The 21,184-nt window shown below is 50.0% G+C and overlaps 2 long non-coding RNA genes across 4 annotated transcripts; both read left to right on the plus strand.

Moving 5' to 3' along the window:
• Nucleotides 1–895: 895 nt before the first annotated feature.
• LOC144246683 (uncharacterized) lies at nt 896–9,727 on the plus strand. 3 transcript variants are annotated; one of them, XR_013340350.2, is made up of 3 exons: nt 933–5,689; nt 6,650–6,934; nt 7,367–9,727. It is a non-coding gene; the product is annotated as an uncharacterized LOC144246683 (long non-coding RNA). The 3 variants fall into 3 exon arrangements; XR_014958033.1 differs by having other exon boundaries at nt 933–4,367; nt 4,620–5,689; nt 6,650–9,727; XR_014958032.1 differs by having other exon boundaries at nt 896–5,689; nt 6,650–9,727.
• A 1,629-nt stretch (nt 9,728–11,356) lies between these two features.
• Nucleotides 11,357–19,930, plus strand: LOC146766457 (uncharacterized). The gene is made up of 2 exons (XR_014958034.1): nt 11,357–15,892; nt 16,853–19,930. It is a non-coding gene; the product is annotated as an uncharacterized LOC146766457 (long non-coding RNA).
• Nucleotides 19,931–21,184: the final 1,254 nt, after the last annotated feature.

Genomic DNA, 21,184 nt, shown 5'->3' on the forward strand with positions numbered 1-21,184 from the left:
GATGGGGGCTCAGAGCAGCCCCAGGTGTGAGCTGTGAGGATGATGAGGAGGGGGCGGCTCCTCCGGGGGCTGATTTAGGGGGTTTTCCTCACATCGCTTTTGCACGGAGCTGCTGGAGAAGAGGAGTTTATGGGGGGCTCCCGGGGCTGTCTCCTGGAAGGACGGTGAGTGCTTCGGACGGGGTCTGGGGGATCACCTGGATATGCACTTGGAGACGTGGAGCATTGCTCAAAGGAGGAGCCGAGGGACAAACCCTTGTGCCGAGAAGCAGTAGCCAAACAGGTGAGCCGGTGCGCCTTTGTAGTGGGGGCTTTTGTCCTTTCCCTTTGAAATTTCGTCATCCTGAGGTTGAAATGGAGGGGTCAGTCCTGTGGTCCCGCCTTTTAAGAGGTTTGGATTGAGGTAAAATTCTCCCTTTTACCATTATTTGAGGCAGGCCCCTTGTTTTCTGCTCTTCTAGGGGACGCAATTGAAGGGGGGGAGCGCACGTTTCTGTGCCCTCGTTGGGGTGAGGTGAGCGCCGGAGCGTGGCGTCACTGTCGGGCCTTCAGAGGAAGGGAGCTGCAGCCGTGGCAGCGCTGGCAGGGCGGGGATCGCGCTGTGCCGCTGCATTCGGGGCGCTTCTTCTGCCCCCGGCCCGGCAGCGAAGGGTCCGGCGCGGAGCCCTGGCGGCAGTGCCGGGGCTGGCCGGGGCGGAAGGGGAGCTGGGCGCGGCTGGGCTGCCGCGGGCCCGCCGGAGCCGCGCCGGTGCGAGCCGTGCGGAGCCGAGCGGAGCTTTGGCCGGGCCGGCGGGCGGGGGAGGCGGCGCGGGCGGCGCGCCGGTGCCGGCCGGTGCCGCCGCTCCGGGCGCGGGGCTCGGGCGCCGCCGGGGCCCCCCGGGCCCGGTGCCGGCCCCGCCGGGCCGGGGGCAGCGGGCGGGGGTCTGCCGGCGCGGCGCCGCCTCTGCCTGCCGGAGGATCCGCTTTCCTGCCGGAGCCGCGCTGCGCCCGGGGCCGGGAGCGCGGCTCCGCATCTTCCAGCCTCCCTCGCTGCGGTGGTTTTGAGGAATTTATGGGATCCTTTTCTTTTGTTCGTAGTTGCTGTAGGAGAAGGGCCATGGTGTTACTTTTTGGTTGTTACGGTTCTTGCTTCAGGTGCGCATGACAAGGGGGTTTTTTTTGATTGAGTGTTGTTGGATTTCTTTTTGATCCGTTCTTATGTTTCTAAAGAATGTGTTCTTAAAGGTTTACAATGGTTTTTATGGGTCGTAGCATGAAGTAGACGTTAGGTTTTTAATTCGTTTGTGAAGGCTTTTATTAGCATGAGCATATGTAGTGTTTGTTTTGGTGGGTTTGAGGTAGTGTCCTGTAGTTAATCAGTGAGGTTTTTTTTAATATTGATTATTGCATTCTTGTTTATTATGTTATAGGGGTTTTATGCATTTGGCATATTTGATTGCCGCGTATGTTTTATTGTTGCAGAGAGTTCGGGAGTTATTAAAATTGTTACATTTCTCTTTTGGCGACGTGTTTATTTCTAGGTGGTATTTGTGTTTTGATGGTTTGAGGCATAATGGGTTTATTGAGTTAGGAATAATTATTTTGTTGTTGTTAATATATATATATATATTTTTTTTTAGTTTGATGTATTTGGCTGTTGTTTATTTATTAGTTTTATTTTTGGGAACATGGGTATATCTATGGTGGGTCTTTATGCGCAGTTATTTTATCTGGGTGGTGAATTTTTTTTCCTTCGTGGTTTCGATTTTTTAATATCTGTAATTATTTGGTGGGTTTTTTTAGTTCATTTTATAGAGCATTGGGTTCTCTTTATGAGTTAGTGTAGTGGTAGAGTTTTGGTTATTTTTTTTAGAAACGTTCGGGGTCTGTTGTATGATTTGCAGTATAGTAAGTTAGTTGGGTTTTTTTTTTTTTCATTTTAGTGGTTTTTGTGATTTGCTGTGTGGATTTCTATAGGTTGTTTTAAATGTTTGTTTCATTTTTGTGATGTGATAAGAACTGTTAGTGAAAGGAGTGTAGTGTGGGTTTTTCTGCTGGTAGTTGGTTGGCTGGTGGAGCCTTTCTGAATTTTTTGGATGGTATTGGTGGGAATTTGATGCTGTTTGTTTTGGCATTTTATTTTTAGGAATTGGATTATAACTGCAAAGTTTTAACTATAACTCTAATGAAACAAAAGAAATGCATAAATATGAAAATGGAATATAAACCTTCAATTTTAAATATAAACGGAATACATATAAATAAAACATGTAACATAAATAATGTTATCCATTACTATTAGGTATTATATTGTTTGATATAGAGTATTTTATATGTATATATAAATACATATAAATAGAGATTATAAATACAAGCAAAATAACCATATAGAGTTGTATAATTAATTCGTGTGGATATATAAATATAAAAATTACAAAATAATAGAAATCAATGCAGTACATAATGCATATTTTACAGTATATGTGTTATTATAACACATTATATGTCATAAATATTATATATCAAAATATAGTACCTCAATATATTGTGATAGAAGATATAAGTACTATTAAAAATAAAATATAGAAATATTTAAATATCGTTTAAAATAAAGGGGATTTTTATTTTCTATTTGGTAGTAGGTAGGGGTTTTATTACAAAAATTATAAATATAAATAAAATAAAATTAGAAATCTATGTGTAGAAATATATCCTAAATACATTAAGATCTATATAAAAATTCAGTGGTAAGTAAATATAAGTATTAGCAGTATGTACGAAATAGAGTTTAAATAATAATTTATCTATCTTGCTACCTTATAATATATATAATATATATTTATAAATACATCAGTGTAAAGTAGAAATACAAATGTGACTATAATGATGAAAAATTATATGAATAATCAAGTATTGCTTATAGACAGAGCTTTTTTTTTTAAATTTGGTTAGAGACAGGGCTTTAATAGAAAAAATATGAATATACATTTTATTTTGATATCGTTCTAAATATGGAAATATATATTCGATGTATACAGATATATATAAAAATATAAAAAAATAAAAATAAGTATTAGGAAGAGATAGGCTATAAATAACATCATACATCAATCTACATTTAAAATGTAAATTTGAATATAAATGCAAAAAATAGAGATAAATGTAAACGGAGCTTAAATAATGGGATTTTTTTAAAGATTTTGACTTGGATGGAGGCAGGGGTTTATTTTAAGCAATATAAACCTTCTAGAAATCTAAATCTAACTATAGAAATATATAAGCAATACATTAAGATATGTACTAAAATAGAATAAAATATAATAGAAATAAATGTAAGAAATTATAAAAATTCAGTTATACATCAATATACATTATAAATCCGAATGTGAATATAAATATGAAAAATATAAAAATAAAATACATTGAAATGCAGTTTAAAAGAAAAGGTTTTTTCTTTTGGTTCTTGTTGGGTTAGAGGCAAGGGGTTTTTTTTTGTTGGCGTTCTTTTCCGCGCGGGATATTTTGGGGCATTTGCTACCGAGGATGTTCCGGAGGGGACGGCGCCCGTTCTTTTTGCCGCCTGCCCCGCCCGCGGCCCCGAGGCGAGCGGCGGCCCCCGGCGGTGGCGGGCGGCAGTGCTGCCGCCTTGTGGACAGAGGTGGGTACTACAGACACAGCCCGCGGGCGCCATCTTGGGAGTGGCTTGGCGCGGACTCGGCTTGACCTTCTCAAGAGGGTGCAAAAACGAGGACAAGAAAGTCGAGGACCCGTGTCTGTTTTCCACACTGCCTGAATTGCCCGCACCGCCGGCGCCCCCCTAGGGGATTTTCCGCGGCAGTTCTGGTGCCGTGCACACGGGCTGTGGGGTCAGCAGCACCGCGAGCCTGCGGGATTTTGGCACGAGCCGACAGGCATCGGCAAAACGCCTGTCTCCGTCAAGGTCCTCACGGGCCGCCATCTTGCGAGTGCTTGTCGCGCACTCTCTTGACAAGTGCTGCCGCCTTGTGGACAGAGGGTGGTACTGCAGCCCCCCAGCCAGCGCCCGGCAAAACCACCGAGACGGGGCGGGAGCGAGCGGCGAGTGGGGCGGTGTCTGTGAGTGAGGGGAGGGCTGAAGGCGGCTCAGCGGCGGCGAGGATGGCGGCGAGGGCAGCCCGGTGGGGCCGGTGCCGGCGGGCGGCGGAGGCGCGGTCGCAGCGCTCCCGGGCCGCGGCCGAGCGGCATCGGAGCAGGGCTGCGCCGCCTTTCCCGGCCCCGCGCCCCTCTCCAGACGCCGGGAGCGGCCGCGTGCCGGAAAATGCCGCCGGGGCGGCGGAGCGGGGCCCTGGCTCTGCCCGCCCCTCCTGCCGCCCTCCCTGGAATGGTTCGAGGCGTTATGGGTTTATTGAGGTAGGAATAATTATTTTGTTGTTGTTAATTTAATGTGGGTTTTTTTTTATTTGTTTGTTTTTGTCGTTTGATGTATTTGGTTTGTAGAGCAGGAACTGCAGACAGAATCCTGCAGAAGTAATATGGAATTTGTCCTCCCAAAACCCACCCGGCTTCAAACCACTTTCAGCACGTGGTCTTCCTTAGCAGCACATGGTTCCCCCATGCTTGAGAGGCGCTGCACTCTACTTTTCTCTCCACCTTTGCTGACAGATCCTGCTGAAGGCTGAGGACAAAGCCCTACCGCTACACGGACAAAGCAGCAGACCTGGTTCGGGAAGCCAGCGTGCTCCAGGTTGCTACAGGACTCTGATCAAACATCAGCATCCCCGTCTCTCACATTGATGGTATGTGGTAACCCCTTAAGAACAGAACTCCACGACTTGGGGCTACCTTTTCTAACCCTAAGCAACAAACTGGGGATGGATAACTCTAGAGATCCTGTTATGTAAGGATCTCCAGGATTCAGCCCTCCATGTGTCCTTGGAATCAGCAGAGTTTCCACTTTACTCCCAGACGTAATTTTTGATGTGGTTGTGCCACTTTAACGGTATTTGAAATCTCTCTTCGTGTTCTTGCAGCAGCATTATTGAACTACAATGGAAATGTAGTCCTGCCTGAAGCTGTTCACAGAATCGTGGAATCCCAGAAGGGTTTGGATGGGAAGGCACCTTTTTTTAAAGCTCATCCCGTTCCACCCCCTGCCATGGGCAGGGACACCTTCCACCATGCCAGGGTGCTCTAAGCCCTGTCCAGCCTGGCCTTGGACACTTCCATGGATCCGGGGGCAGCCACAGCTTCTCTGGGCAACCTGTGCTGGACAGCAGCTTTGAAAGGCAGAATGAAGTACAGCTGTGATTTTTGTGCTGCCCCCAACATTGTATTGCCTGGCAAATGTGCCTTTGAATTTTTTTTTTTTTTTTTTTTTTAAGGTTTTCTTGTTTGTTTTGTTTGCTTTCTTTTTTTTTTTTTTTTTTTTTTTTGTTGTTTTGTTTTTGGGTTTTTTTGGGAACTAAAAAGATACCTTGTGTTCCTGGAATGTTGCATTCTACCTCTGTTGTTTTCCCAGTTAGTCTGGATCCTCTGCTTACATTTTTTCCTTCACTTATTAGATGTCGTGGATATGCTGGCTGTTCTGATGGAGGGCAGTGATGGCTTAGATGAGGAAATTGTGTTCTCTTTAAATGAAGGCGTGATTATCCAGACATTTCCCTTCAGTGCTGTTGTCCCTGCTGCATTAGCAGCCAGGAATATGCTGTTGCTTCAGTCTGAAAACGGAACAGGTACAGTTTTTTTTTTTTATGTTTTATGTGTCGTTTCTAGCAGTGGAGTGAAAGTGGCATCATTTCTACTCTCTTGTAATAATTTTTTACCGTTTATAATTTTTTACCTTGAGGCATGTTATTACCTTCCCTGCAAGCAGAAGGAGGTGCAGATTGATGGTGTTTTGTGCTCAAGAGGGGCATTGAAGCTCTGTAGGTGCTTCTGCCCTAATTCCCTGACCCTGAAGAGAAGGGACACTGTCCCTGCATGGACAGTCTTGGTCTGGAAGTAGTTGGCCTCAGTAACACAGCGTTTTAAGGGCAGAGCATGGCGATCAGGAGAGGAAGGTGTTTCCCGTGCCTGTGGGCAGCTCTTCCCGAGATCAGGGAGAGGGGACTGCCTTGTTAAGTAGGAAATGGATGCGTTTCCCAAGGAAAACTTCAGAAATTAAGCTCCAGGGGCAAATACTGCGAGGTTCTACTACCTCCTTGAGGACAGCGTTAAAACCACAGGGGCATCAGCAGGGCTTGGAACAGGACTGGCCAACCGCAGAGCACCTCACGAAGCCCTGTCTGTGTATGTGGCAGTCGAGTAGCACCTGGGGGGTGCTGAAAGTCCCAGTTCTGACAGAAAACTCTGTTTAACTTGTACACGTTGGCTGGGTGTATCCCCCCAGTACAGCTCGGTTCTTCTCTGAGGCGGTGCCTGGCAGGGTGTCTCCCTGTAAAGAGACGGGCGTGTTTTTGGCACAAGACAGCGAAGGTGGATTGTTTGCTTCAGCAGGAGCTGATGATGTCTGGAGGGTTTTTCAGGTACCTCTGCAGTCAGGAGCACGTGTCTAGGTCACTGCGAACACTTTTTGATCTCGTTCAGTTCTTTTCTGCGTGAGGCTCTGTGGGCTGCTGGCAAGGCCCAAAGTAAGGAAGGTTGCCCCAGTGTCCGTGCTCATGTCAATAGTTTAATTTATTTGGCTTTTCTAGGAGCAGATGTCGTGGAGGACTTTGTTGCTGTTTTCACTGGCCTCCTGCACTCTCCGAGAGAGCCCCTTTCTCCCTGCTTGACGTTCCAGCTCTGTGACAAAGCTGCTAAGTATCCTCAGCTCTACCAGTTTAACCGATACTATAGACTCTGGATGCCCAAGTAGTCCCAGGAACCTGTGGTATGGAATACCTGAAGTCACTGAATTCTTGAGCCAGTATTCCTATAAAATCCTCACAGTTGACAGAGGTTACATTTCCATCAGGAACAGCGTTTTTATTGAGGAGGTAATTCTGCATCCTTGTTGATCGTGCTGGGGACACACGTTTGCTCCAGGGCTTTTCTCTGATGACACAAGAGGTCTCTGTGGTGTTTGGGAGGCGATACCAGGCCTCAGGGCTCATACAGAGACTCCTCAGCAGGCACAGCAGAGCCTGGTGTGCGCTGTGGCCTCTGTTTACAGTGCCCGGAGTTCCCCCAGGTGGGTGGAGGATCACAGGCCCCTGGGCTGGGTTTGGTGAGTTTTTCTCAGTTCAGCAGTGTGAACACTCCAGATACCCCTGGGGACACTACTGGACAGCTCTGTTCTAGCAGGACTGCACGCCTGTGCTCCCAGAGCTTCAGTTCAGAGCTCATCTCAAACCAAAGGTGGCTGAAGAGACTTTTGTTTCATACTCATCACTGTTTTTCTCTTACGCTTTTTGTTTCGCTTTAAACAGTTTGAAAACCACAAGGAGGTCAGGCAAGAGCCTTCTGTGGCACCGGATTCTGTATTTGCTACTTTGCTGAAGGGAGCCTGGGAGAGAGGAAGCAGTACCTTCCTGGAAGATGGTGTTCAGACAAAGTGGAGAGACTTGGCTTCCCGGCTCCCCCCACCTGAGCAGCTTTTGTTGGGAGTAAAGCACGTGCTGCTGTACCTTAAACCTACAGTGGAGAACTTCAGCAGATAATACTGTAGTGATGCTTGGTTTACTTTATGGCACAAGTTACAAATGACTCAGCTGCTAAAACTTAGGTTCCAGTGCTGTAGCTCTTTTTCCTCGACTCGCCTCCGAGGGTACGCAGCACCATACAAAACTGCACCTAATTTGTAAACAAATGTCAGTTGTTCTGATTATTGAAGCTGGGCTTTATTCAGTTGTGTGTGCTGTGGCCAGGTCCTTTGTACAAATAGTATACGGAGGGTGGGGAAACCAGAACTGCACATTCCTTGTGATATGTATGGGATTTTGGGGGGGGTTAAATGAAAAGGAGATGCAAAATGAGGGAATTGCTTTTAGATGTAACTATTCTTGTCCTAAAGGAGCCATCAGCTCTGTCCCGAGAGTTGAGTTACAAGTGTGTGTTGAAAGAGCCGCAAGCCTTTAGGGGCTGCAATTTGTGTGCCCTGGAATGAGGTGCCCTGAGGAAATGTGTGAGCCGGAGGGAGCCGAGCTGTGGGAGTGGGCGAATGGAGGCGGGTGCGGGCGGGAATAGCCGAGCGTGGCCGAAAGTGGCCGGGAGGGCCCGTGGAGGCGAGTGGAGCCGAGCTGCGCCGAAGAGGCGAGTGGGGCCGAATGCGGTCGGAAATAGCCGAGCTTAGCCGAAAGTAACCGAAGCTGGCCGAGGAGCCGAGCGTAGCCGAGCGGCTCCGAGTACAGCCGAGGCGAGCCGAGCTTTGCCGAAGAGGCTAATCGAGCCGAATGCGGCTGGTAATAGCCGAGCGTGGCCCAAAGTAGCCGAAGCTGGCCGAGGAGCCGAGTCCAGCCGAACCGAGCCGAGCTCGGCCGAGCGCAGCAGCCCGGGCAGGGCGGGGCGCCGGGGCGGAGCCGGGGCGCTGGGAGGATCCCCTCCTGTCCCTCTCTCTACCGCTCCATCCTCCTCCCCGTATTCCCCTCAGTTACCTCTCTTTCCCCCGTTTCCGTGTCCCCCCCCAAACTCGGCTCCTTCCTGTCCTGTCCCTGCCCTGCTCCTCCGTTCCATTCCCCCTCTCTCCCTCCTCTGTTCACCGTCCCTCTTCCTCCCCTGCCGGCCTTTCCCTTCCCCGCCCGCTTTCCTCCGCAGCCCGTCCTCCCTCCCCGACCTTTCGCATGCCCCGCTCTCCCTCCTCTCTTCCCGTCGCCCCTTCGCTTCTTTCCCCCGCAGCCGCGGGGCTCGGGGCGCCGGAGAATAAAGCCCCGAGGGCCGGAGCCCGGCGCCCCCCGGGCCTTGCGGGAGTCCCCGCACGGGGCCGGAGGCTCTCGGCGGATCCCCCGCGCCGCTCGGACCCCGCCCCGGCGCTGCCGGACCTGCGGCTCCGCCGGCATCGCGCTGCGAGCGGCCCCCGCTCTGTGCCGTGCCGGCCGTGCCGCGTCCCCGCCGCCTCTGCCGCTCCCTCTTTCTGCCCCTGGCCCGCGACAGCGAGGCGGGGCAGGAGCTTCGAGCCTTCTGGGGGCTGCCCCCCCTTCCTTGTTGCGGCGGAGTCCCTTTCTGGGGGGATGGACGCGTGGGAAGGGCTGGAAGGGAGTGCTGGGCTGCTGTCCGGGGCAGTTGGACTCGTCCTGTGCCTTCTTCGGGAGTCAGGGTTAGGGGCTGAAGACTCGGGGCTCTGATGTCATTTGGGGCACCCCAAGGTCGCTAGGAGAGGGACGCACACTGCGGTGGGGGAGCGGGTGGGTGGCAGATGAGAGGGGGGGTCACGCTGGGTGCCGTCCCGCAGAGGGACCCAAAGCTACCCCAAAATTCCCAGGGAGGGGTGTGTGTAGAATACTAAAACCTGGCAAGTGTTTCGTTTTCACAGGTATTGGTAAAGAATAGGAAGCTATGGCTAAACTAATTTGAAAAGAAGCCCTCTCTCGATCCACTCATTTGTACCCAGGAATGTAGGAAACTCTGACTGTGGATGGGCAGTAGTTTTGAAAATCATGCCGTAGCCTTTTTCTCTAGGAACGAACCAAGCGAGTGCCCTGAAACCAGCGGAGCAGCTGCAGGGGCTAAATGGAACAGAAAGGGCTCCCCGGCACCTTTTGCCTCCGTTCTCTGCCATTCCTCAAAACGTGTCGCAGCCCCGGAAGAGGCGTTTGTCATTCCAGCCTGCCAAAATAAAGACCTGTAAAATCCTAGCTCTGCCTTTTGTTTAACGTGTTCTTACTTTCTATTTATGTCATCACAGAAAGCAAGGAAAGAAGAAATGTGACTGGTTCCCACTATTGCTCCATGCAGGCATTTTTAAAGGCTTCTGTACTTCTATCCTCTTTTTCCACTCCAAGCTTCATTTTTCCCCTCCTTTTTCGAGGTCTGCTGCTTTGGGTGTCCCAAGGAGGGCTGGGTTCCTCAGCAGGGGTCTTAGGAGTTGGTGCTGATTCTGCTTTTCCACAGATATATCAAAGTGTGCTACCAAAGTGACTATTTTCTCCAGGGGAAAGCTTTCTCTCAATGACCATCAATGCATGTATGTGTTTTAATCGTGTAACCAGATGGATTAAGAAAAGCTGACACCCGTAGCAGATTTCTGTTGGATCTGTGTCTGTGAGAAGTGCGCTGTGTGCTGGAGAGGGAGAGACGCTGTTGGAGAGTGGCAACAGCGGCAGGTGTGAGCTGTTAGGATGATGGGGGCTCAGAGCAGCCCCAGGTGTGAGCTGTGAGGATGATGAGGAGGGGGCGGCTCCTCCGGGGGCTGATTTAGGGGGTTTTCCTCACATCGCTTTTGCACGGAGCTGCTGGAGAAGAGGAGTTTATGGGGGGCTCCCGGGGCTGTCTCCTGGAAGGACGGTGAGTGCTTCGGACGGGGTCTGGGGGATCACCTGGATATGCACTTGGAGACGTGGAGCATTGCTCAAAGGAGGAGCCGAGGGACAAACCCTTGTGCCGAGAAGCAGTAGCCAAACAGGTGAGCCGGTGCGCCTTTGTAGTGGGGGCTTTTGTCCTTTCCCTTTGAAATTTCGTCATCCTGAGGTTGAAATGGAGGGGTCAGTCCTGTGGTCCCGCCTTTTAAGAGGTTTGGATTGAGGTAAAATTCTCCCTTTTACCATTATTTGAGGCAGGCCCCTTGTTTTCTGCTCTTCTAGGGGACGCAATTGAAGGGGGGGAGCGCACGTTTCTGTGCCCTCGTTGGGGTGAGGTGAGCGCCGGAGCGTGGCGTCACTGTCGGGCCTTCAGAGGAAGGGAGCTGCAGCCGTGGCAGCGCTGGCAGGGCGGGGATCGCGCTGTGCCGCTGCATTCGGGGCGCTTCTTCTGCCCCCGGCCCGGCAGCGAAGGGTCCGGCGCGGAGCCCTGGCGGCAGTGCCGGGGCTGGCCGGGGCGGAAGGGGAGCTGGGCGCGGCTGGGCTGCCGCGGGCCCGCCGGAGCCGCGCCGGTGCGAGCCGTGCGGAGCCGAGCGGAGCTTTGGCCGGGCCGGCGGGCGGGGGAGGCGGCGCGGGCGGCGCGCCGGTGCCGGCCGGTGCCGCCGCTCCGGGCGCGGGGCTCGGGCGCCGCCGGGGCCCCCCGGGCCCGGTGCCGGCCCCGCCGGGCCGGGGGCAGCGGGCGGGGGTCTGCCGGCGCGGCGCCGCCTCTGCCTGCCGGAGGATCCGCTTTCCTGCCGGAGCCGCGCTGCGCCCGGGGCCGGGAGCGCGGCTCCGCATCTTCCAGCCTCCCTCGCTGCGGTGGTTTTGAGGAATTTATGGGATCCTTTTCTTTTGTTCGTAGTTGCTGTAGGAGAAGGGCCATGGTGTTACTTTTTGGTTGTTACGGTTCTTGCTTCAGGTGCTCATGACAAGGGGGTTTTTTTTGATTGAGTGTTGTTGGATTTCTTTTTGATCCGTTCTTATGTTTCTAAAGAATGTGTTCTTAAAGGTTTACAATGGTTTTTATGGGTCGTAGCATGAAGTAGACGTTAGGTTTTTAATTCGTTTGTGAAGGCTTTTATTAGCATGAGCATATGTAGTGTTTGTTTTGGTGGGTTTGAGGTAGTGTCCTGTAGTTAATCAGTGAGGTTTTTTTTAATATTGATTATTGCATTCTTGTTTATTATGTTATAGGGGTTTTATGCATTTGGCATATTTGATTGCCGCGTATGTTTTATTGTTGCAGAGAGTTCGGGAGTTATTAAAATTGTTACATTTCTCTTTTGGCGACGTGTTTATTTCTAGGTGGTATTTGTGTTTTGATGGTTTGAGGCATAATGGGTTTATTGAGTTAGGAATAATTATTTTGTTGTTGTTAATATATATATATATTTTTTTTTAGTTTGATGTATTTGGCTGTTGTTTATTTATTAGTTTTATTTTTGGGAACATGGGTATATGGTCTTTATGCGCAGTTATTTTATCTGGGTGGTGAATTTTTTTTCCTTCGTGGTTTCGATTTTTTAATATCTGTAATTATTTGGTGGGTTTTTTTAGTTCATTTTATAGAGCATTGGGTTCTCTTTATGAGTTAGTGTAGTGGTAGAGTTTTGGTTATTTTTTTTAGAAACGTTCGGGGTCTGTTGTATGATTTGCAGTATAGTAAGTTAGTTGGGTTTTTTTTTTTTTCATTTTAGTGGTTTTTGTGATTTGCTGTGTGGATTTCTATAGGTTGTTTTAAATGTTTGTTTCATTTTTGTGATGTGATAAGAACTGTTAGTGAAAGGAGTGTAGTGTGGGTTTTTCTGCTGGTAGTTGGTTGGCTGGTGGAGCCTTTCTGAATTTTTTGGATGGTATTGGTGGGAATTTGATGCTGTTTGTTTTGGCATTTTATTTTTAGGAATTGGATTATAACTGCAAAGTTTTAACTATAACTCTAATGAAACAAAAGAAATGCATAAATATGAAAATGGAATATAAACCTTCAATTTTAAATATAAACGGAATACATATAAATAAAACATGTAACATAAATAATGTTATCCATTACTATTAGGTATTATATTGTTTGATATAGAGTATTTTATATGTATATATAAATACATATAAATAGAGATTATAAATACAAGCAAAATAACCATATAGAGTTGTATAATTAATTCGTGTGGATATATAAATATAAAAATTACAAAATAATAGAAATCAATGCAGTACATAATGCATATTTTACAGTATATGTGTTATTATAACACATTATATGTCATAAATATTATATATCAAAATATAGTACCTCAATATATTGTGATAGAAGATATAAGTACTATTAAAAATAAAATATAGAAATATTTAAATATCGTTTAAAATAAAGGGGATTTTTATTTTCTATTTGGTAGTAGGTAGGGGTTTTATTACAAAAATTATAAATATAAATAAAATAAAATTAGAAATCTATGTGTAGAAATATATCCTAAATACATTAAGATCTATATAAAAATTCAGTGGTAAGTAAATATAAGTATTAGCAGTATGTACGAAATAGAGTTTAAATAATAATTTATCTATCTTGCTACCTTATAATATATATAATATATATTTATAAATACATCAGTGTAAAGTAGAAATACAAATGTGACTATAATGATGAAAAATTATATGAATAATCAAGTATTGCTTATAGACAGAGCTTTTTTTTTTAAATTTGGTTAGAGACAGGGCTTTAATAGAAAAAATATGAATATACATTTTATTTTGATATCGTTCTAAATATGGAAATATATATTCGATGTATACAGATATATATAAAAATATAAAAAAATAAAAATAAGTATTAGGAAGAGATAGGCTATAAATAACATCATACATCAATCTACATTTAAAATGTAAATTTGAATATAAATGCAAAAAATAGAGATAAATGTAAACGGAGCTTAAATAATGGGATTTTTTTAAAGATTTTGACTTGGATGGAGGCAGGGGTTTATTTTAAGCAATATAAACCTTCTAGAAATCTAAATCTAACTATAGAAATATATAAGCAATACATTAAGATATGTACTAAAATAGAATAAAATATAATAGAAATAAATGTAAGAAATTATAAAAATTCAGTTATACATCAATATACATTATAAATCCGAATGTGAATATAAATATGAAAAATATAAAAATAAAATACATTGAAATGCAGTTTAAAAGAAAAGGTTTTTTCTTTTGGTTCTTGTTGGGTTAGAGGCAAGGGGTTTTTTTTTGTTGGCGTTCTTTTCCGCGCGGGATATTTTGGGGCATTTGCTACCGAGGATGTTCCGGAGGGGACGGCGCCCGTTCTTTTTGCCGCCTGCCCCGCCCGCGGCCCCGAGGCGAGCGGCGGCCCCCGGCGGTGGCGGGCGGCAGTGCTGCCGCCTTGTGGACAGAGGTGGGTACTACAGACACAGCCCGCGGGCGCCATCTTGGGAGTGGCTTGGCGCGGACTCGGCTTGACCTTCTCAAGAGGGTGCAAAAACGAGGACAAGAAAGTCGAGGACCCGTGTCTGTTTTCCACACTGCCTGAATTGCCCGCACCGCCGGCGCCCCCCTAGGGGATTTTCCGCGGCAGTTCTGGTGCCGTGCACACGGGCTGTGGGGTCAGCAGCACCGCGAGCCTGCGGGATTTTGGCACGAGCCGACAGGCATCGGCAAAACGCCTGTCTCCGTCAAGGTCCTCACGGGCCGCCATCTTGCGAGTGCTTGTCGCGCACTCTCTTGACAAGTGCTGCCGCCTTGTGGACAGAGGGTGGTACTGCAGCCCCCCAGCCAGCGCCCGGCAAAACCACCGAGACGGGGCGGGAGCGAGCGGCGAGTGGGGCGGTGTCTGTGAGTGAGGGGAGGGCTGAAGGCGGCTCAGCGGCGGCGAGGATGGCGGCGAGGGCAGCCCGGTGGGGCCGGTGCCGGCGGGCGGCGGAGGCGCGGTCGCAGCGCTCCCGGGCCGCGGCCGAGCGGCATCGGAGCAGGGCTGCGCCGCCTTTCCCGGCCCCGCGCCCCTCTCCAGACGCCGGGAGCGGCCGCGTGCCGGAAAATGCCGCCGGGGCGGCGGAGCGGGGCCCTGGCTCTGCCCGCCCCTCCTGCCGCCCTCCTTGGAATGGTTCGAGGCGTTATGGGTTTATTGAGGTAGGAATAATTATTTTGTTGTTGTTAATTTAATGTGGGTTTTTTTTTATTTGTTTGTTTTTGTCGTTTGATGTATTTGGTTTGTAGAGCAGGAACTGCAGACAGAATCCTGCAGAAGTAATATGGAATTTGTCCTCCCAAAACCCACCCGGCTTCAAACCACTTTCAGCACGTGGTCTTCCTTAGCAGCACATGGTTCCCCCATGCTTGAGAGGCGCTGCACTCTACTTTTCTCTCCACCTTTGCTGACAGATCCTGCTGAAGGCTGAGGACAAAGCCCTACCGCTACACGGACAAAGCAGCAGACCTGGTTCGGGAAGCCAGCGTGCTCCAGGTTGCTACAGGACTCTGATCAAACATCAGCATCCCCGTCTCTCACATTGATGGTATGTGGTAACCCCTTAAGAACAGAACTCCACGACTTGGGGCTACCTTTTCTAACCCTAAGCAACAAACTGGGGATGGATAACTCTAGAGATCCTGTTATGTAAGGATCTCCAGGATTCAGCCCTCCATGTGTCCTTGGAATCAGCAGAGTTTCCACTTTACTCCCAGACGTAATTTTTGATGTGGTTGTGCCACTTTAACGGTATTTGAAATCTCTCTTCGTGTTCTTGCAGCAGCATTATTGAACTACAATGGAAATGTAGTCCTGCCTGAAGCTGTTCACAGAATCGTGGAATCCCAGAAGGGTTTGGATGGGAAGGCACCTTTTTTTAAAGCTCATCCCGTTCCACCCCCTGCCATGGGCAGGGACACCTTCCACCATGCCAGGGTGCTCTAAGCCCTGTCCAGCCTGGCCTTGGACACTTCCATGGATCCGGGGGCAGCCACAGCTTCTCTGGGCAACCTGTGCTGGACAGCAGCTTTGAAAGGCAGAATGAAGTACAGCTGTGATTTTTGTGCTGCCCCCAACATTGTATTGCCTGGCAAATGTGCCTTTGAATTTTTTTTTTTTTTTTTTTTTTAAGGTTTTCTTGTTTGTTTTGTTTGCTTTCTTTTTTTTTTTTTTTTTTTTTTTTTGTTGTTTTGTTTTTGGGTTTTTTTGGGAACTAAAAAGATACCTTGTGTTCCTGGAATGTTGCATTCTACCTCTGTTGTTTTCCCAGTTAGTCTGGATCCTCTGCTTACATTTTTTCCTTCACTTATTAGATGTCGTGGATATGCTGGCTGTTCTGATGGAGGGCAGTGATGGCTTAGATGAGGAAATTGTGTTCTCTTTAAATGAAGGCGTGATTATCCAGACATTTCCCTTCAGTGCTGTTGTCCCTGCTGCATTAGCAGCCAGGAATATGCTGTTGCTTCAGTCTGAAAACGGAACAGGTACAGTTTTTTTTTTTTATGTTTTATGTGTCGTTTCTAGCAGTGGAGTGAAAGTGGCATCATTTCTACTCTCTTGTAATAATTTTTTACCGTTTATAATTTTTTACCTTGAGGCATGTTATTACCTTCCCTGCAAGCAGAAGGAGGTGCAGATTGATGGTGTTTTGTGCTCAAGAGGGGCATTGAAGCTCTGTAGGTGCTTCTGCCCTAATTCCCTGACCCTGAAGAGAAGGGACACTGTCCCTGCATGGACAGTCTTGGTCTGGAAGTAGTTGGCCTCAGTAACACAGCGTTTTAAGGGCAGAGCATGGCGATCAGGAGAGGAAGGTGTTTCCCGTGCCTGTGGGCAGCTCTTCCCGAGATCAGGGAGAGGGGACTGCCTTGTTAAGTAGGAAATGGATGCGTTTCCCAAGGAAAACTTCAGAAATTAAGCTCCAGGGGCAAATACTGCGAGGTTCTACTACCTCCTTGAGGACAGCGTTAAAACCACAGGGGCATCAGCAGGGCTTGGAACAGGACTGGCCAACCGCAGAGCACCTCACGAAGCCCTGTCTGTGTATGTGGCAGTCGAGTAGCACCTGGGGGGTGCTGAAAGTCCCAGTTCTGACAGAAAACTCTGTTTAACTTGTACACGTTGGCTGGGTGTATCCCCCCAGTACAGCTCGGTTCTTCTCTGAGGCGGTGCCTGGCAGGGTGTCTCCCTGTAAAGAGACGGGCGTGTTTTTGGCACAAGACAGCGAAGGTGGATTGTTTGCTTCAGCAGGAGCTGATGATGTCTGGAGGGTTTTTCAGGTACCTCTGCAGTCAGGAGCACGTGTCTAGGTCACTGCGAACACTTTTTGATCTCGTTCAGTTCTTTTCTGCGTGAGGCTCTGTGGGCTGCTGGCAAGGCCCAAAGTAAGGAAGGTTGCCCCAGTGTCCGTGCTCATGTCAATAGTTTAATTTATTTGGCTTTTCTAGGAGCAGATGTCGTGGAGGACTTTGTTGCTGTTTTCACTGGCCTCCTGCACTCTCCGAGAGAGCCCCTTTCTCCCTGCTTGACGTTCCAGCTCTGTGACAAAGCTGCTAAGTATCCTCAGCTCTACCAGTTTAACCGATACTATAGACTCTGGATGCCCAAGTAGTCCCAGGAACCTGTGGTATGGAATACCTGAAGTCACTGAATTCTTGAGCCAGTATTCCTATAAAATCCTCACAGTTGACAGAGGTTACATTTCCATCAGGAACAGCGTTTTTATTGAGGAGGTAATTCTGCATCCTTGTTGATCGTGCTGGGGACACACGTTTGCTCCAGGGCTTTTCTCTGATGACACAAGAGGTCTCTGTGGTGTTTGGGAGGCGATACCAGGCCTCAGGGCTCATACAGAGACTCCTCAGCAGGCACAGCAGAGCCTGGTGTGCGCTGTGGCCTCTGTTTACAGTGCCCGGAGTTCCCCCAGGTGGGTGGAGGATCACAGGCCCCTGGGCTGGGTTTGGTGAGTTTTTCTCAGTTCAGCAGTGTGAACACTCCAGATACCCCTGGGGACACTACTGGACAGCTCTGTTCTAGCAGGACTGCACGCCTGTGCTCCCAGAGCTTCAGTTCAGAGCTCATCTCAAACCAAAGGTGGCTGAAGAGACTTTTGTTTCATACTCATCACTGTTTTTCTCTTACGCTTTTTGTTTCGCTTTAAACAGTTTGAAAACCACAAGGAGGTCAGGCAAGAGCCTTCTGTGGCACCGGATTCTGTATTTGCTACTTTGCTGAAGGGAGCCTGGGAGAGAGGAAGCAGTACCTTCCTGGAAGATGGTGTTCAGACAAAGTGGAGAGACTTGGCTTCCCGGCTCCCCCCACCTGAGCAGCTTTTGTTGGGAGTAAAGCACGTGCTGCTGTACCTTAAACCTACAGTGGAGAACTTCAGCAGATAATACTGTAGTGATGCTTGGTTTACTTTATGGCACAAGTTACAAATGACTCAGCTGCTAAAACTTAGGTTCCAGTGCTGTAGCTCTTTTTCCTCGACTCGCCTCCGAGGGTACGCAGCACCATACAAAACTGCACCTAATTTGTAAACAAATGTCAGTTGTTCTGATTATTGAAGCTGGGCTTTATTCAGTTGTGTGTGCTGTGGCCAGGTCCTTTGTACAAATAGTATACGGAGGGTGGGGAAACCAGAACTGCACATTCCTTGTGATATGTATGGGATTTTGGGGGGGGTTAAATGAAAAGGAGATGCAAAATGAGGGAATTGCTTTTAGATGTAACTATTCTTGTCCTAAAGGAGCCATCAGCTCTGTCCCGAGAGTTGAGTTACAAGTGTGTGTTGAAAGAGCCGCAAGCCTTTAGGGGCTGCAATTTGTGTGCCCTGGAATGAGGTGCCCTGAGGAAATGTGTGAGCCGGAGGGAGCCGAGCTGTGGGAGTGGGCGAATGGAGGCGGGTGCGGGCGGGAATAGCCGAGCGTGGCCGAAAGTGGCCGGGAGGGCCCGTGGAGGCGAGTGGAGCCGAGCTGCGCCGAAGAGGCGAGTGGGGCCGAATGCGGTCGGAAATAGCCGAGCTTAGCCGAAAGTAACCGAAGCTGGCCGAGGAGCCGAGCGTAGCCGAGCGGCTCCGAGTACAGCCGAGGCGAGCCGAGCTTTGCCGAAGAGGCTAATCGAGCCGAATGCGGCTGGTAATAGCCGAGCGTGGCCCAAAGTAGCCGAAGCTGGCCGAGGAGCCGAGTCCAGCCGAACCGAGCCGAGCTCGGCCGAGCGCAGCAGCCCGGGCAGGGCGGGGCGCCGGGGCGGAGCCGGGGCGCTGGGAGGATCCCCTCCTGTCCCTCTCTCTACCGCTCCATCCTCCTCCCCGTATTCCCCTCAGTTACCTCTCTTTCCCCCGTTTCCGTGTCCCCCCCCAAACTCGGCTCCTTCCTGTCCTGTCCCTGCCCTGCTCCTCCGTTCCATTCCCCCTCTCTCCCTCCTCTGTTCACCGTCCCTCTTCCTCCCCTGCCGGCCTTTCCCTTCCCCGCCCGCTTTCCTCCGCAGCCCGTCCTCCCTCCCCGACCTTTCGCATGCCCCGCTCTCCCTCCTCTCTTCCCGTCGCCCCTTCGCTTCTTTCCCCCGCAGCCGCGGGGCTCGGGGCGCCGGAGAATAAAGCCCCGAGGGCCGGAGCCCGGCGCCCCCCGGGCCTTGCGGGAGTCCCCGCACGGGGCCGGAGGCTCTCGGCGGATCCCCCGCGCCGCTCGGACCCCGCCCCGGCGCTGCCGGACCTGCGGCTCCGCCGGCATCGCGCTGCGAGCGGCCCCCGCTCTGTGCCGTGCCGGCCGTGCCGCGTCCCCGCCGCCTCTGCCGCTCCCTCTTTCTGCCCCTGGCCCGCGACAGCGAGGCGGGGCAGGAGCTTCGAGCCTTCTGGGGGCTGCCCCCCCTTCCTTGTTGCGGCGGAGTCCCTTTCTGGGGGGATGGACGCGTGGGAAGGGCTGGAAGGGAGTGCTGGGCTGCTGTCCGGGGCAGTTGGACTCGTCCTGTGCCTTCTTCGGGAGTCAGGGTTAGGGGCTGAAGACTCGGGGCTCTGATGTCATTTGGGGCACCCCAAGGTCGCTAGGAGAGGGACGCACACTGCGGTGGGGGAGCGGGTGGGTGGCAGATGAGAGGGGGGGTCACGCTGGGTGCCGTCCCGCAGAGGGACCCAAAGCTACCCCAAAATTCCCAGGGAGGGGTGTGTGTAGAATACTAAAACCTGGCAAGTGTTTCTTTTTCACAGGTATTGGTAAAGAATAGGAAGCTATGGCTAAACTAATTTGAAAAGAAGCCCTCTCTCGATCCACTCATTTGTACCCAGGAATGTAGGAAACTCTGACTGTGGATGGGCAGTAGTTTTGAAAATCATGCCGTAGCCTTTTTCTCTAGGAACGAACCAAGCGAGTGCCCTGAAACCAGCGGAGCAGCTGCAGGGGCTAAATGGAACAGAAAGGGCTCCCCGGCACCTTTTGCCTCCGTTCTCTGCCATTCCTCAAAACGTGTCGCAGCCCCGGAAGAGGCGTTTGTCATTCCAGCCTGCCAAAATAAAGACCTGTAAAATCCTAGCTCTGCCTTTTGTTTAACGTGTTCTTACTTTCTATTTATGTCATCACAGAAAGCAAGGAAAGAAGAAATGTGACTGGTTCCCACTATTGCTCCATGCAGGCATTTTTAAAGGCTTCTGTACTTCTATCCTCTTTTTCCACTCCAAGCTTCATTTTTCCCCTCCTTTTTCGAGGTCTGCTGCTTTGGGTGTCCCAAGGAGGGCTGGGTTCCTCAGCAGGGGTCTTAGGAGTTGGTGCTGATTCTGCTTTTCCACAGATATATCAAAGTGTGCTACCAAAGTGACTATTTTCTCCAGGGGAAAGCTTTCTCTCAATGACCATCAATGCATGTATGTGTTTTAATCGTGTAACCAGATGGATTAAGAAAAGCTGACACCCGTAGCAGATTTCTGTTGGATCTGTGTCTGTGAGAAGTGCGCTGTGTGCTGGAGAGGGAGAGACGCTGTTGGAGAGTGGCAACAGCGGCAGGTGTGAGCTGTTAGGATGATGGGGGCTCAGAGCAGCCCCAGGTGTGAGCTGTGAGGATGATGAGGAGGGGGCGGCTCCTCCGGGGGCTGATTTAGGGGGTTTTCCTCACATCGCTTTTGCACGGAGCTGCTGGAGAAGAGGAGTTTATGGGGGGCTCCCGGGGCTGTCTCCTGGAAGGACGGTGAGTGCTTCGGACGGGGTCTGGGGGATCACCTGGATATGCACTTGGAGACGTGGAGCATTGCTCAAAGGAGGAGCCGAGGGACAAACCCTTGTGCCGAGAAGCAGTAGCCAAACAGGTGAGCCGGTGCGCCTTTGTAGTGGGGGCTTTTGTCCTTTCCCTTTGAAATTTCGTCATCCTGAGGTTGAAATGGAGGGGTCAGTCCTGTGGTCCCGCCTTTTAAGAGGTTTGGATTGAGGTAAAATTCTCCCTTTTACCATTATTTGAGGCAGGCCCCTTGTTTTCTGCTCTTCTAGGGGACGCAATTGAAGGGGGGGAGCGCACGTTTCTGTGCCCTCGTTGGGGTGAGGTGAGCGCCGGAGCGTGGCGTCACTGTCGGGCCTTCAGAGGAAGGGAGCTGCAGCCGTGGCAGCGCTGGCAGGGCGGGGATCGCGCTGTGCCGCTGCATTCGGGGCGCTTCTTCTGCCCCCGGCCCGGCAGCGAAGGGTCCGGCGCGGAGCCCTGGCGGCAGTGCCGGGGCTGGCCGGGGCGGAAGGGGAGCTGGGCGCGGCTGGGCTGCCGCGGGCCCGCCGGAGCCGCGCCGGTGCGAGCCGTGCGGAGCCGAG

The sequence above is a fragment of the Lonchura striata genome, chromosome 11 (genome assembly GCF_050655825.1).
Source record: "Lonchura striata isolate lonStrDom1 chromosome 11, ASM5065582v1, whole genome shotgun sequence".
Taxonomy (NCBI): domain Eukaryota; kingdom Metazoa; phylum Chordata; class Aves; order Passeriformes; family Estrildidae; genus Lonchura; species Lonchura striata.